Raw genomic sequence first — 17,580 nt, forward strand, 5'->3', positions numbered from 1 at the left:
CCTTCTTGTTCATCTTGTTGTTTGTTGTGATCTTTAAACTCTTTGTGCTTCAAGAGCTTGCTCTGATACCAATTATTAGTCCCTAACAATGCAACAAGAATTACAGAAGGGGGGTTGAATGTAATTCTAGTAAAAATTTTCTGACTTACAAAATGTTCTAACTCAAACTACATATATAAGTGTTTTGATTTGCATGGTACGGAATCACAAGTTAAATAAATCAAAAACACAAAGTAATAAAAATACAAGTCTTTAAAACTTTATGGTGGATTTGAAAGTATCCACCAAAGATATATATATATATATATATTGATTTAAGAACTCTATGAAGAACAAATTGTCTCACAACTGCTTTACAAGTGAACAAACAAACTACAGAGATATTCTTAACAGTTACAGCCTTTTCTATTTCTATTCTAAAAGTGTTTGCTTAGTTATTTGTTTCACTAGCTACATTTGGTTTATATATCACCAAGTTTACATGGTAATAAGACAGGAAAATAAAATAAAAACTATCAAGTCAAACTCCATGCTGCTTCAATACTCTATTCCAGCATCTTTAAAAATCTTCTTAACTTGCATGGAAATGGAAATGCTTCTTTGTTTTTCATTTCCTGTTAAATAGGCTCCCACATTCTTTTTACAAACACCAAACGCATGTGACTGTCTTGTCACTGTCAACAGATATTTGAATTGATCATCCGTCGGGTACATGCTTGTCATCCGTCAGGTAGCTTTATTGATCATCCGTCGGGTTGCTTTGTTGATCATCCGTCGGGTAGCTATTTGACACTTGACTTCTTTTCACTTATGCAGAATTACAAGACATCTTATATTAAAATTAATCAGCCTATTCTGCATATCTAATAGTAGTCAACATGACTCATATGCTACTACAGAATCTATACAAAGTTGTTCACAAAAATGTGTTACAATACTTATTGTTACATAAGCTACTCACTCGATAGATGTCAAATCATCATCCATCGGGACTATATTGAGTCATCCATCGGGACTATATTTGATCATCCGTCGAGTGCTACATTTTTCACTAAGTTAAATCTACTAAGGTGTTTTGTTAATGTAATCATCAAGTTCAAACATATTCCCAACATAGCCATAAATCACAAGACTTGAGCTGTTGATCACCTTTTGAACCTTTTTTTATGGTAATTCTAAGTGATATACTTAATGGGATTATGATAATCAAAGCACAAACAGAAATTTTGATTGTTGAGTAATTGTGTCCAGCAGAAATTCACGAGGCAATAAATAAGGCCTCTAATGGTGAATGAGTATAACGGAAACTTGGTTTATAATTTTATATAAACTTTATTGAACAAAAGCATGTCAAATATCACAGCATAAATGGCAAATGCGGATACTGGTATATCATAATACAATATTGTTGGCAAGTGGCAAGTAGAGAACTCAAAGCCATCATTTTCATTTATGGAGTAGCAGTTCTCCCCTACCAAAGAGAAAGAAGAATAATCTCATAAGCGATTAAAATCTCGTGTAATCATTTTGAATTCTCGTCACCTTTTGTATAGTTTTCTTTCTAATGTTTTTTTCCATTACATACAAAACAGAAACATATATACATATAGCTGATCTAAAATTATAAGTTAATGCAGTAAAAAGTAAGTGAAGAAAACCATAATAGTATCATTCAGTGAGTAGTTTCTTATACCTTATTTAACTGTGGGATAATTCGCATGACCTCTGGACCTCTACTATCAATTTGAATATTAGAACCAACTGCATCTGTAACATCAATGCTTTCCGTACCCTTGAACTCGCAGTTATGAGCCTTGAAAGCAAAAGGTTTTGAGGTGAGAGCTCCAACAGGGCAAATATCTATCATATTTCCAGAAAGCTCACTAGTCATCAACTTTTCAACATAGGTCCCAATCTCTTCTCCACTGCCACGACCTAACATGCCAAGATCCTGAACTCCAGCTACCTCAGTTGCAAACCTAACACATCTATTAGGAAATAGACATGCATACATTAAAATCAGAGCAATACAAGTAGTCTTGAGATCGAAGTTGATATGAAGGAGAAAAATAACCTATCTTATGTGTTGTGGGATCATTCTATACTTTTACCAATGTGACACACTTCTTTATTGACATACGATAATATATGACATATATGATGATAATTTAATAGCTTCTTACATTACAATTTGATAAGAAACACTAATCTTTCAATGACACAAAACCATAGCCTTGATACACTTTGGCATTTTCTCATAATTCAGGTGACAGATAGTTAATGCTGATTCAATTTTCAACAATTTATATCTTCAAATACAGAACATGTATTTTATGGAACTATTACCGATATTAACATTTTAACATTAGCATGAGAATGGTTTTCAGATGAATTATATAAAACCAAAAACATGACACTTAAAATATATATATATATATATATAAACTCACGAAACTGAACAATCACTAAAAAGAAGCATAAAAGCATTAAACTAACACAAACAGCACAAGTAATGATATAAAAATGTAAATATAAGATAATAGAATCCGAAACCTGGAAGTGCAGGCATAGCACAAGAGGCAACAGGCTTAGGAGACTTCTCGACCTCAACGAGACACATTCGATAATTACCGGCAATAGAAAGGTGATTGTGATAATAAAACCTAGGAATATTAATGCCAGCGACCTCACAGGCCTGAAGCACAGTCATTCCCTTGGGTATCTTAACAGGAAATCCATCAACAAAGACTCCAATTACATCATCGGGACTGGCGAAATGAACCCTAGCGTCGCAGACAGGAGACCGATCTGAGGGAGATTCAACGGCGACCTCGGGATAGTTGAGCTCCGGAGTGGAGATGATAGTGTGAATGAAGGAGGAGTGAGATTTGAGAGGGCGTGAAGATCGGAGAGCTCTGGAAGCTTACACGAGAGAAAGAGAGGGGGGCATACCTTAAAATTGAAACAAATCAAGGTTAACCCATTGATTCTAAAACAAAACCAAGCTCAAACCCTAAAGTCTTGAAGAACACTCTTCAATTGAAATCCCGAATGGAAACCCAAATTAGTGAAAGCCTATCCCCAAAATTTTGAACCTATTTTTAGAGAATGGAAATTGAAACCTTATTTAGCCCCAATCGAAACCCTAAGTGACCCCAAACAAAATCCACAAATTTTGAAGCCCGAAATCTTCTGATGAAAACCCTAATTTTGAGACAAGACAGAGGGAGGCGGTTTCTTAAGTGCGAGGGTGTGTGTTTAAGTGTGAGTATCCAAGCCCCTTTCTGGTTTTTGTTTTAAATTTCAAAGCACGCGGTTTACCGCTTCCCAATTTTTAACCCCCGCCTCAACATTTCTTTATTTTAATTAATTATTTCTTTTTCTGTTCTTAAATATTGTTTTTAACATTTAATTCTGAATAATAAATAAATTCAACTATATATATTGTAAATCAATCCACTAATGACTTGATAAGTTTTTAAACTTTTAATTACACTAATATTATTATTTTTGAAAAATAAATAAAATATGTATTTCAAATATAACTACATTACTTAATATTGTTTTCAATATTTTTTATGAAAAATGAAGAAATTCAAAAATATAAAAATATTATAAATAAATCTACTAGTGACTTGTTAAGTTTTATAAAATGTTCAATTTATTATTATAATATTTTAAATGACTGCATTAATATTATTAACTTCTAAAAATAAATAAAATATATATTTCAATTATTATTTTATTTTTATGTAAAAAATTACTAATTAGTTAAATTCAAAAAATCAACTTTAATTATATATGTCATTTTGGTAACACATTTTGACTCTACCGCAACATCAAAAAAGAGGGGTTGCAGTAGACATTGGTTTTGAAGGCTACTATTACACTTTTCTTTGCAACCCCACTGTGAAATGTTGTAGAATCCAATCAATGGCGTAGTGCTCTGTCGGTGTCTTTGGTCTTTCCCAATTTAGTACAACTTCAATCTTTGCTGGATCAACCTTGATTCCTTCATCGCTGAATATGTGGCCCATAAATCGTACTTCTTTTAATCAGAATTCGCATTTCAAGAATTTCGTGTAAAGCTGTTCTTTCCTTAAAATTTCTAAAGCAATCCTCAAATACCCGACATGTTCTTCTTCAGTCTTTGAGTAAATCAAGATATCATCAATAAATACGATCATAAATTTATCTAAGTACTTCTTAAATACTCTATTTATTAAATCCATGAACTCTGCTTGTGCATTAGTCAAACCAAATGCCATTACGAGAAATTCATAAAGTCCATATCTGGTACGAAAAGCAGTCTTGAGAATATCTTCAGTCTTGATTTTCAATTGATGGTATCCCGACCTCAAGTCTATCTTAGAAAACCATGTGGCTCTTTTTAGCTGATCAAAAAAATCATGATTGTGGCAAAGGATACTTCTTCTTGATAGTCAGTTTATTCAATTCACGATAATCAATACATAGTCGCATGCTACCATCTTTCTTCTTTACAAACAATACCGGTCCACACCATGGGGATACACTGGGTCTTATAATTACTCTGTCCAGAAGATCTTGTAACTGTGTTGGCAATTCATTCATTTCAACTGGTGTCATCCGATACGGAGCTTTCGAAACTGGTTCTGTACCTGGTGCTAAATCGATAGTAAATTTAATTTCTCGATCCGGCGGTAATCCCGGAAGTTCATCTGGAAAAATGTCAGGAAATTCACACACCACTGGAATGTCTTCTATCTTTGGACTTTCCTTTTCAGTATCCAATACATAAGCTATATAAACTTTACACCCTTGTCGTAGTAATCATTTAGTCTTCATCATTGTCAAGAACTTCTTTCACTGTTTCTCAACCCTAAATTTTACCGTTGCATTTTCTGCAGTTCGCAATTTTACCTTTTTATTCGCACATTCGATCTGAGCATTACTACCGACTAACCAATCCATTCTTAAAATAACATCAAAATCTCATAACTTGAAAGGTATCAAGTCAACTGAGAAATGATGTCCGGCTATATCGATATCGCATTCGGGACAAACTCGATCTACAGGAACTTGGTCGTCATTCGTTAATTTTATAATTAACGTCTCTCCCAACCGTTCAATTTCATAACTTATCTTATCAATGAATTCTTCAGAGATAAAAGATCGTGTGTCTCTAGAATCAATCAATACTTTTGCGTCTATTGAATTTACAGAAAGCGTACCTGCAATTACATCGGTACTCTACACAGCTTCCTTCATAGTCATATTAAATATTCTTGCTCTAGGCTGATTATGTTGTGGTGGTGGAGGTAATGTCAACACTCTCGGAACACTAGCTACCATAGTTGGTCCTCTACAATCACTAGCTACATGACCTTTCTTTCCACACTGGAAATAAGTAACTTTTGTTCTCCCGGCTGGACATTCATTGGAGTAGTGCCCCTTCTGTTTACATTTGAAGCAGGTAACATTTGCTTTGCTACAGACACATGTATGTCTCTATCCACATGTCTTGTAGTATGGTACAGGTGGTCTGATCAATCCCTGTTGATTCAGAGCTTGGAAACGATTACCTGTTCTCTGGTTGCCTTGTCTTGTCCTTTTAAAGTTCATATTTGTCCGGGCCTGAAATCCCGGCTTCCCGTTAGAACGGCTCTAAAAATTCCCTTGCCCCTTTTCCTTTTGGGACATCTCACTTTCCCCTTCAATGATCATGGCTTTATGAACCACAACAATATAAAATGTTAATTCAAAAACTGCCACACTGCTATGAATCAATGGTTGTAATCCCTATTGGAATCTATTAGCCCGTTCCTCTTCAGTATCAACCTGTTCCGAAACAAACCTATCCAATTCCGTAAACTTGGTCGCATATTCAGTCACTGACGTGTTCTCTTGCTTCAGCTCCAAGAACTTGATTTCCATCTGATTCTTCATAAATTGAGGAAAATACTTTTCCAGAAACAATTCAGTGAACCTATCCCAAGTCACGATGTCTTCATTTTCTAAAGCTTTCTTGGATTCCCACCAATAATTTGCTTCTCCTTTCAGGAAATAGCTAGCAAAATCAGTCTTCTGATCTTCTTCAACTTTTACAAGCACAAATGTTTTCTCCATTTCCTTCAACCAGGCCCTAGCCTTAGTAGGATCTGCTTTGCTTTCAAACTCTGGAGGCTTAACTGATTGAAACTGTTTGAAGGTAACAAAGGTACAACTGGTGGTATCTGAGGTTCATGACGAGGTGGCTGTTGTAACATCTGTTTCTGAATCTGTTGTTACTGTTGCTGCATCTGTTGCTGCATCATTACCATCTGTTGTTACATCAGATGGAACATTTGGTTCATGGTATCATTATTCTGTCCCTCAGAATTGTTGTTGGAGGTTTCAGTTCTGTTCTTTCATTTTGGTGCCATTTTCTGATAATAAAACAAATGATTCTTTTAATAATTTATTAAACAATTATAATGGATAAAGAAATAATTTGACTAGTATTAGCACAAGAAATTTAAACAATTGATAGTGGAAAGAAGACAATTTAACAGATACCAAAACAAGAAATTGAAATAGTTCAGAATTTAAACCAATCATTTAAAATAATATATTTTTAATAATAATGATACAACACTGTTTCAATTAAAACATAGTTTAAAATATAGAAAAACTGTAAAGCAGTAAAAAAATGTAAAAACTGTAAAGACTGAAATTTAAAGAAAAGATTAGAAAAGGTTTATTTTATATATATCTTACACCAGCTTCAGGTGTTAATGCTTGATACAAAAGGTCTAATATCAAGTCTATCATAACTACTGCTAATACATATCAAAACTAAGTACTATAAACATACATATCTGATCTCACACTACTATGCTGCCTCTATCTACATATATCACATATAATATAACAACTAGCTCCAACTGTCAAACATCAAAAGGTTACTCCGGTTGTTGCTAGCAAGATTATATACAACATAGTAGTACTTGATAATTGATTATGACGCTTGCATAAAGATAAATTTACTTAGAATAGAAGTCTGGTAGGGTTGCTAGAGAGCGCGGCTATTAACTACTTGCATATAAGACTATACAACTAGACTTGCCAGAGGTTTCTTTGCAATACTTGAGACTACCCTGGCAGAATGCGTCTCAACTCATCACGAAGCATCTCAATAACTGACTGTGCGAGACAGTGCTCTATGAAACTCTGCATAAGAATGCGGCCCATCATGCATCAAGGCATCTAACTCAATAGTAGCACTATACACCGTCTGCTACAGTCTCTGCCTCAACATGTAATCTGGATGAAGTGCGGCTAACGGTCCTCTATCTCTTTGGTCAAATAATCTCATGATCTTTCTGCACTTCGATCCCCAATACTGTACATCCTCTCTCATAATAATGTACTCATGATACAGTACCATATGTGGCTCTGCAACCTGTCCAATAGACTCCTGAGATGGAACCCTAGGTATCCCTGCAACACCCTGCTGTGGCAAACCTAACTATAATCCTACATCATGCTTATCCATCCCCTCGACCGCGGCCATCTGAACTATCTCCGGCTCTGGAGCATATACTGGCATAGAAGGTAGCACTGCAGCTGGTGGAAACTCTGCCTCTATCTTCGGTATAAACTGATACTCTACAGGTAAGGGAGGTGGAAGTAGTGGCTCAAAGAACTCTAAAGGATCAAACATCTCCATGGGATCTGGTATCTGCTCAGGAGCTGGCGGTGCTGGCTCCTGGGGTAACTGTAATCGAAGCGGTGGAGGAATCTGTGCTGGTGTCTCAGCTGACACTGGTGGTATAACTAGGGCAACTGGCCCGGTAACAGTCCTCTCGGAAGTCACTGATGATGCCATCTAATAATATAACAAGGAAAGAAAAGGGTCACTTAGCATTTCTAGAACATATAAATTCCTTATCTAAAACTATCTAAATTCTAACTTTCTTATTCTTATCTTATGTTATCTTCCTATCTTATCTTAATCCTAATGTTCTTATTTTCATGGACCAAACCTACAGCTATGATACCAACTTGTAACACCCTCCAAACCCGGGGTATAAGTCTGGGGGTTACTATCTAAATACCAAACATGTATAACAATTAAACAAATACATGTCTAACCCCTTTAATACTAAACAAGATCTTTTTTGGTTAAAGCATGGAAACAAAAACCACACTCTAACTTTAATACAAGATATATGTAAATTTTCACAGAACTCTCTTTATTAAAAACCATTGTCTAACAGATTTTTTTAAAACTATATTCATCTTTATTTAAACACACACATTATTTATCTACACTACACCTGCTCAGATAACTGAAAGCTTTCCTCCTGAATTGGGATCAGCACTTTTGGTATTAGAGGATCCCGCTGCTTGACCCGTTTCTTTACCATGCGAGTCCTGATAGGTTTCATTTTCCTTCTTAACTGAAAATAAAAAGGTGAATAACAACAAAAAGAGGGTGAGCCATAAGTTGCTCAACAAGTATGCATTATATAAGCTATATTATAATAAAGGTAAATGAACTGGTAATTTAGTTACATCTGCAAAGATATAACCTCGTAAAACAAGAATAAAGGCCATGATCGGTGAGTATCAATAAACTAAACTGGACACAAGTTCGCACTTATATCCTGGTGATCAGTCAGGATACAATGCAGATCCATACCTCAATGTATAGATCCATTCGGGTACCCAGGCTCTACGGCCCAACACAAGGATTTGGTAAATTTCTGGTCCTTAGGATCAAGTGTATACCTGATCCTAATCGTTACCATCCAGTCCATAGATGAGCAACCGGAACAATCGGTATGCTTTGATGTATCCCAACATCAGAATATATCAGGATATATGTATATATATATATATGGACTATTGGAATATGAATAGAGGATTTAACAAATTAGGAGAAATCAGGAATCAAAATGAAATATGAATAAAGGAATAATAATTGTGTATCGGTGTTTATGAACATGAGTTATCAATGTGTAACTGTGATAAGAATCTGAAAGTAATTCACTATTCTGAAAATTAGATTAGGGGAAAAACTTGCCTTTAACGCGATCTACCACAAGTTATTGTGCAAGACATCAATGCACCTTAACAAGACTAAGACAGTTTGTTAACCCTAAGTAAGGTTTATTGTTATATTAGTTTGTCTTTGTACTTGTAACATTTTAAAGTCTATAAAAATACAAAGGAGCAGACTGGAGTCTTTTTCCTAAAACAGTATCAACCCTCAGGATTCTATCTGGAAGAAGATCATGATGATCATGCCTCAGAAGATTTTTGAAGAAGCTTGGAGTTGAATAAATCTGTTTAGTTAAAAATACTTTAAGTCAAGATCTCTACAAGTCAAAGATTTAGTGTTATAGAGAAGTCAGGAAAGCTACTCGAGAACTCAGAGAGATATCGACAAGTCAAGAAGACATGAAGGTTGGAGATATCGACAAGTCATTTCTTCACTAGAGAACTCAGGGTTATCGACAAGTCTATATTCATTAGAGAACTCTGAGTTATCGATAAGTCAAAATCCACTAGATAACTCAGAGAAATCGATAAGTCAAAATTCACTAGAGAAGTCTAAGTCATTGACAAGTCTAAGTGGAGACATGATGCTGTGAGTTCTCGATAAGCCAAAGTTCCATTCGAGAACTCAGAGACCTCTACAAGTATAATTCACTATAGCATTAGAGATCTCGATAAGTCATTATATTTATCGAGATGTCAAGATCTCTGTATGCCTAATTGAAGATCTCGAGTGAAATTCTCAAAGTACAAAATCACAGACCAGTTCAATATTCAAGATAAACAATCAACAAACAATCCAACCAGCTGGATTGACAAGTCTACAAAAAGTAGCTTGAAGGACGTGCAAGATCAATGGTGAAGATTAACTGATAGAGGAAGATCAAGATAATCACAGGATGCTAAAGATATAATAAGCCAGAAATGGAAGAGTTACTTTTCTGTAAATAGAAATGATAAGTGACAGTTTAGAAAAGTGAATAGCATGTCTTATTACACATTGTGTAAACCAGCAGTTAACCGAGTTATAAAGTTAACACTGGTCTTCTGTCAGTTGCAACAATCTAGATAGTATCTTGTAATTCTCTCAAGAAGAAGCTAAGCTCTTTAATCAAAGAGCCTAGAAATTTTGTAGCAAAATATTCTTGATTTTTAATATAAAAATTAAGTGAGTTTTGAAAGGTTGTGTTCTTGTTCACTGCATTTTTATTTACTGCATTAACACATCTTCTCTATAAAATTAAATTTACTTTGCAAAAAAACTCAAGAAAAGCCTAAAAATATTAAAACATATTCACCCCCCATTTGTGTGTTATTCATTACCTAACAAGTGGTATCAGAGCAAAATATGAAAGTAAATAGATTCAAGATCTTAGAAGAATGAATACACGGAAAATCAGTAGCATCAAGATTCCTTCTTTTGACAAAGCTAACTACACTCTATGGAAGAAGAAAATGATGTTGTTCATAAGATTGGCCAATCCACTGTATGTTCAGATTCTCAAAAATGGCCCCTTCATTCCTATGGTTACAGTTGATGAATCTACAGATGGATATATGGTCATTCCAACTCATTATGCTCCCAAGGACCCTGCAGAATACTCTGATCCTGAAAAAGAGAAAGTCTCTCTGGATAGTTGCTTGCAGTTAATCTTAATTAAGTAACTTGACAATGTAATGTACAACCACATTGTCAACTTTGACATTGCAAAACAGATCTGGGAAAAGATAGAGATATTGTGTGAGGGAACTGAAGAAGTTAGGTCTAACCAAAGAAGAATACTGATTTCACAGTATGAGGGTTTTATGGCAAAGCCAAAGGAAAGTATTACTGATGTGTTTGAAAGATTCAATAAGTTGATAAAGGACTTGCAACTTCATGACAAATACTATGAAGCTGAAGAAGTGAACTTAAAGTTCTTGCTTACTCTCCCTGATCATTTGGAACAGAAAATCTCATCAATCAGGGAAGGGGGAGATTTGAGTAGAATAACACTGGAAGTTCTATATAGAATTCTCAAAGTATATGAACTAGAAATGATTCAAAAAAAATCATTGAGATCTCGTCAAGGACATGTTGTAGATGGCTCAAGTGCTTTAATTGTAAATGAAAGCCAAACATCCAATGATGAACCAAGATCTCAAACTCCAGTTGCCTCAACAAGTGAGCAAAGAACAAGTGATTCACAGGAACAAGTCATTCTGGAATTGGAAAAAGAAGTGTTCTACACTCTTGAAGAACTGGATGCGCTAGATCAGTCAATGGCCTATTTGGCTAGGAAATTCTCTAATATTAGATTAAAGAAGCCAAGATACTTCAAAAGTAAAGGACAGTCCTTCAACAAAGACAGCAGCTGGAAAGAGAAAGGGAGGTACAGTTCTGGTAGCAGGAATGGATACAAAACTAGATCTGTTGACCGATCCAAGATAAGGTGCTTCAATTGTGATGAATTAGGCCACTTTGCTACAGAATACAGGAAACCCAAGAAGGAAAAGAAAGACAAACCTTATCTTGAACTGTAAGCAAAGTATGAAGCTCTTCTGAAAAAGCAGCAAAGCAAAGCTTACATTGTAGAGGGAAAGAGTTGGGATGATTCATATAATAATGAAGATGAGGAAGTTGGAAACTATGCTCTAATGGCTTTGGAGCAAGGTGAATCATCCTCATCAAACTTACATGTACCAACTTTTACCACCATTGATTTAAATGTGAATCAATACAAGGAAACTGTTCAAAAGGTGAGCACAGAGATGTTTCACAGCCATACAAGCATGGTGGCTGCAAATGAAGATGTGAGCAGATTGACAAGAATGAATGAGAAGCTTGAGAATGAAAAATAAGGAACTAAATTGTTATTGGTAGAGCTTGAAGCTTTAAAGTAAAAAATTGATTATCTAAAGAACAAGCTCAAGTGTGCAAGTGAAGTTGAATCAGTTAACAAGAAGAGAGTACCCAACACTGCTTGGGTTGCTAAACACACTTGAAACTCATTGTGTGCAGGGAAAATTGAAGAAAGTCATCTAGATCATAGACAGTGGATGTTCCAGGCATATGATAGGTGATAATGCCCCTTTATCACAGTTTGAGGAGAAAGCTGGCCCTTTGGAGACAAAAAATAAAGGATTCATAATGGGATATGGCAAGATTGTTTCTGGAAATGTTGTCATAGATGATGTAGCACTGGTAGCTGGTCTTGAAGTGAATCTTCTAAGTGTTAGCCAATTTGCATACAAAGGTTTTGAAGTTTTATTTAACAAAGAATAATACACTTTTATCAGCAAGAAAACTAGTGAAGTTGCTCTAAAAGGAGCAAGGAAAGGAAGCATGTTTGTTGCAGACTTGGACTCAACAAATAAGGATGGTATTTGTCGCTTCTATACCTAGGCATCTGAAGAGCAAAGTAAGTTATGGCATAAGAAACTGTCTCACCTAAACTTCAAGGCAATTAACACTCTGGTTAAGAAAAAGTTAGTAAGAGACATGCCCAAACTGGAATTTGCTCAAATTGAAGTCTGTGAAGCTTGTTAGAAAGGAAAGATGAAAAGATCAAGTCACAAGTCAAAAACTGTGAATTCTATAAGTGCACCATTGCAACTTATTCACATGGACTTGTTTTGGCCAGTAAATGTCTTATCAATTTCAAGGAATAAATATGCACTTGTGATGGTGGATTATTTATCAAGATACACTTGGGTAGAGTTCATGAACTCTAAGGATGAAACTTCACACATCATAATTGAACATATTAAGAAGATAGAAAACAGGCTGAAGATCACAATTATGTAAAAAGATTGAGAAGTGATAATGGGACAGAATTCAGAAATGCAACATTGAGTGAATTCTACAAAAGCAAGGGCATGGTTCAAGAATTCTCAGCTGCTAGAACACCTCAACAAAATGGAGTAGTTGAGAGAAAGAACAAAACATTAGTTGAAGCTGCTAGAACAATGCTGCAAGATGTCAAACTGCCAACAAGTTTCTGGGAATAGGTTGTTAACACTGCATGATACACTCAGAACAGATACGTCATTAACAAGGCACATGGGAAATCACCTTACTCAATCATGTCTAAGAGAAAGCCTACTATAAAACATCTTCATGTGTTTGGAAGCAAGTGTTACATTTTGAAAGACAACTCTGAATATGTTGAAAAATTTGACTCAAAAGACTTTGAAGCAATTTTTCTGGGATATTCATGATAAGTGGCATTTTATACCACTTAGAACATCTTAAAATGGCTTAAAAGTGGTGCCTTGAAATCAAGTATTTTCTGTATTTGATGCATTTTTCTAGTGTTTATGCATTTCAGGGTATTAGTTGCATTTCGGAGGAGTAATCATCAAGAATAAGCCTTGGCATGTGTTCACCATTGAGAGAGGAAAGGAAGGGGCAGATTACGGCGAAGAAACGGAGCAAACTCAGGATTTTTCCAGTAGGGTCCTGAGCGCCCGCTCAGCAATGCTGAGCGGCCGCGCAGAAAGCTGAGAGGTCGCGCAGGGTCGGGAAATTAAATAGTTATTTTTAGACTTCTACTTCTGTTTGGCTTCCACTTCTATGTAATCTGAGTTTTATGGGACTATTATATAAGTAGATTTAGAGACGTTTTAATGAGAGAGGATCGTGGTATTAAGCAAGGAGCGAAGGAGATAAGAAAGAAGACCGTTTTAGCACACAACAACGAAGAGGAAGCATATTTTCTTGTGATTCTTATTTCGTTGTAACGTTCGATGCTAGTTTTCTTACTTTGAACCTATTTACTCTTGTGACGTACTCTGGTTTAATATAATTAGTTTAGTTATTATTTTCTTGTGTTTGTTTATCATGATTTCATATGAACCCATGATGATGATGAGTGCCATTATGGGCTAATCATGATCATGGGGTCGCAACGAATTTACTATGGAATACTTTAGTTAATTGTTTAATACTTTAGTGTGTGATGATTGTATGATATCTAGTATTGGTTGTGCGTATTCGTCTTATGTGCGTCGCGAACATATAAGATAGGGTGTTAATCTCTTGTGAAGCGACGGTGGATCTTGAGATTTAGAACTTGCCATGCTAGCATAGGTTCATGTATGATGTGCATGATTAGTGGGTAACTCTAACATTTTTATTCGCCCTGTGTAATCAAAAGGAATAACTGGTGCTTAAATCGTTGTGTTGTCAATTTCTGTAGACATATAGGAACTCAGCATAATTGATGCCTATTCAACTTATATCTTAATTGTGGATGCTTGGTAGAATGGTATTAGTACAATGAAAGTTGGATTTTATCAGTTTCGTGTTATTCGATTAATATCATCACTGTCACATGCTAAAGGTAATAACAATAGCTATTGAAGGAAGTAGTAATGAAGTTGTGATCTCATGAGTGTTTTAATATTGTTAATTTGAATTGTTAATTAAGTGATTAATTAAGTAATTAATTGTAGTTAATATTTAGTCAACAATTCTAAGTGTTAGTGTCTTAACATTGGGAAGTAATCATACATTGGTGCGTGAGTTTAATTAAACAATAATTAGTCTGAGTCTCTCTGGGAACGAACTAGAAAGTATTCTATATTACTTGCGAACGCGTATACTTGCGTGAATATTAGCGCGTGTTTTCGCCCTAACAATTCATTGGAGAGAACTGCCTACAAGGTCTATGTGTTAGATTAAAAGAAAACTATGGAAAGCACATATATGACTTTTGATGATGACAAGTGTCCAGGCTTGGACTGCCTTGATGAAAATGAAGTTGAAGCCCTTGTATCTGAAAAACTCAACATTGATAGTGATTTTGATGGTGATGATGAATTCAATGAATAATAAATGCTCAATGAAGAATCTACAAGACAAGAGAATCAATGAAATAGAAACTCATCTCAAATACATGATTTTGATAGCACAAACTCAGGGGAAGAAAAAGAAGAAGAATTTACAAATCATACCAACAATGAAGAAAATGATGAAGGCACCAGTCAACAAACCCACATCAGGAAATGGGATAGAAGTCACAATCCTAGTGGAATTATTGGTGATCATAATGTTTGTGTAAGGACAAGGAGTGCAACTGCTAATGAGTACCTACATGCATGTTTTCTATCTCAAGTTGAGCCCAAGGAAACTATAGAAGCTCTAATGGACCCTGATTGGATATCTGCTATGCAAGAGGAGCTCAATCAGTTTGAAAGAAACAAAGTTTGGGAGTTAGTACCTACACCAAAGAATAAAAGTGTAATTGGAACAAAGTGGGTGTACAGGAATAAGATGGATGAAAATGGCGTGGTCACCAGAAACAAAGCAAGGTTGGTTGCAAAAGGCTACTCACAGGAAGAAGGAATTTATTATGATGAAACTTTTGCTCCAGTTGCAAGACTTGAAGCAATAAGGATTTTTTTAGCATTTGCTGCACGCTCAAATTTCAAAGTGTATCAAATGGATGTGAAAAGTGTCTTCTTAAATGGTGAGCTAGAAGAAGAAGTGTATGTGCAACAGCCACCTGGCTTTGAAGATCTTGAATTTCCAAATTTTGTGTATAAACTACTCAAGGCTCTATATGGGTTAAAGCAGACACCTAAAGTTTGGTATGAAACATTGTCAGAATTTCTTCTTAAACATGGTTTTACTAGAGGAACAATAGACAAAACTCTCTTCTACAAAAACCATGATAATGACATGATCCTAGTCTAGATATATGTAGATGACATTATTTTTGGATCTACAAATGGGAAGCTATGCCAAAGATTCTCTAAGCTTATGCAGAGTGAATATGAAATGAGCATGAGGGGAGAATTATGTTATTTTCTTGGACTTCAAATTAGTCTAAGAAATTATGGAATCTTCATCAGCCAAATCAAGTATGTCAAAGAATTATTGAAGTAGATTGGTATGGTTGATTGTTCACCTGCTTCTACACTGATGTCTACTGTAACAAAGTTAGATGAAGACATGAAAGGCAAGAGTGTAGACATTTCAGGATATAAAGGGATGATTGGATCACTACTTTACTTGACTGCAAGTAGACCAGACATAATGTTTGCAACATGTCTGTGTGCAAGATTTCAAGCAAATCCAAAAGAATAATATTTGATGGCTGTTAAAAGGATTTTCAGATATTTGAAGGGGATTCATAAATTGGGATTATGGTATCCTAAGGGAACTGGTTTTGAAGCTGTTGGTTACACAAATTCAGATTTTGCGGGATGCAGGGTGGACAGGAAGAGCACTAGTGGAAGCTGTCAATTTCTTGGACAAAGACTTGTATCCTGGCATAGCAAGAAACAACAATCTGTGTCAACTTCCACAGCGAAGCTGAATACATAGCTGCTGGAAGTTGTTGTGCTCAAGTGCTTTGGATTAGAAATCAGCTAATGGACTATGGCCTAGTGTTATAACAAATTCCCATTATGTGTGACAATACTAGTGCTATATCTATAGTGCCTAATCCAGTTAACCATTATGGAACAAAGCACATTGATGTAAGATACCATTTTATTAGAGAACATGTTGCAAATGGTACCATTGAGCTCATTTTTGTTCCAACAGAAAAACAACTAGCTGACATTTTCACTAAACCTTTGGATGAAGATACTTTCACTAGACTTATAGGTGAAATTGGAATGCTAAATTCTTCATCCTAAGGCAAGAACTCAGCTAGTGTTTTGCAGCTGATTAATTTTCAGTAAATCATACTCAATTTGATTTTATTGGAAACTAACTGAAATATGAAGTATAAATATTTCAGAAATCTCTACATATTTATTCTTCAAAATAAAAAATTTAACTTGGAATTTTTCAAATTCTAAGTAAACTGCTAAAACGTTAATTTACATCCTCAATATGTAAAATTAACACAAGGCAGAATTACAATAATCAAAAGTATATAGAGAACTGAGTTCTTGATAAGTCTAATTGACTTCTCGACAAGTTATTTTAGGACTTCTCGAATGAGTTCTCAACAAGTCAATTCAATGACTTCTCGAGTGACTTCTCGATAGGCCTAAATATGACTTATCGATAAGTCCTTGTAGAGCTCTCTAGTAGTGTTAATTCAAAGAGTTCTCTACATGTACTTTGTCTTATCGATAACTTAGAATTGAAATAATTTAATTTAATAAATTATTTTTGGTAATATACTTTTGGGAAAATCTATTCTAATTTTATTTTGAATTTATTCAAATAAATTTTGAAATTAATTCAGTCCATTTTTGAACAAACTGGGTATTTATTTGACATTTCGATAAGTCAATTTTTAGTTCTCTATAAGAGTAATTTAAAATGACTTCTCGTTATGTATTTCATTTCTTAAAATGACTTCTCAATAGACAAACTCCAAACTTCCATTTTTTAGTTCTCGATAAGTCATTTACTTTTACTATAAATATCCAGAATCCTCAATACATATATATATTTACAACTTTCGAGATCTCAGTGACCTAGCTTTCAATTCAAAAACCGGTTTCTCTCTCAATTTTACTCATTTCTCAAAAAAAATTCTTACCCGCTCATTCTCATCAATTAACGATGGCTCTGAATATTGCAAGAACATCTATCCCAGTGAAAGGAAC

This window comes from Apium graveolens, unplaced genomic scaffold, assembly GCF_009905375.1.
Source record: "Apium graveolens cultivar Ventura unplaced genomic scaffold, ASM990537v1 ctg5581, whole genome shotgun sequence".
In the NCBI taxonomy this organism is placed as follows: domain Eukaryota; kingdom Viridiplantae; phylum Streptophyta; class Magnoliopsida; order Apiales; family Apiaceae; genus Apium; species Apium graveolens.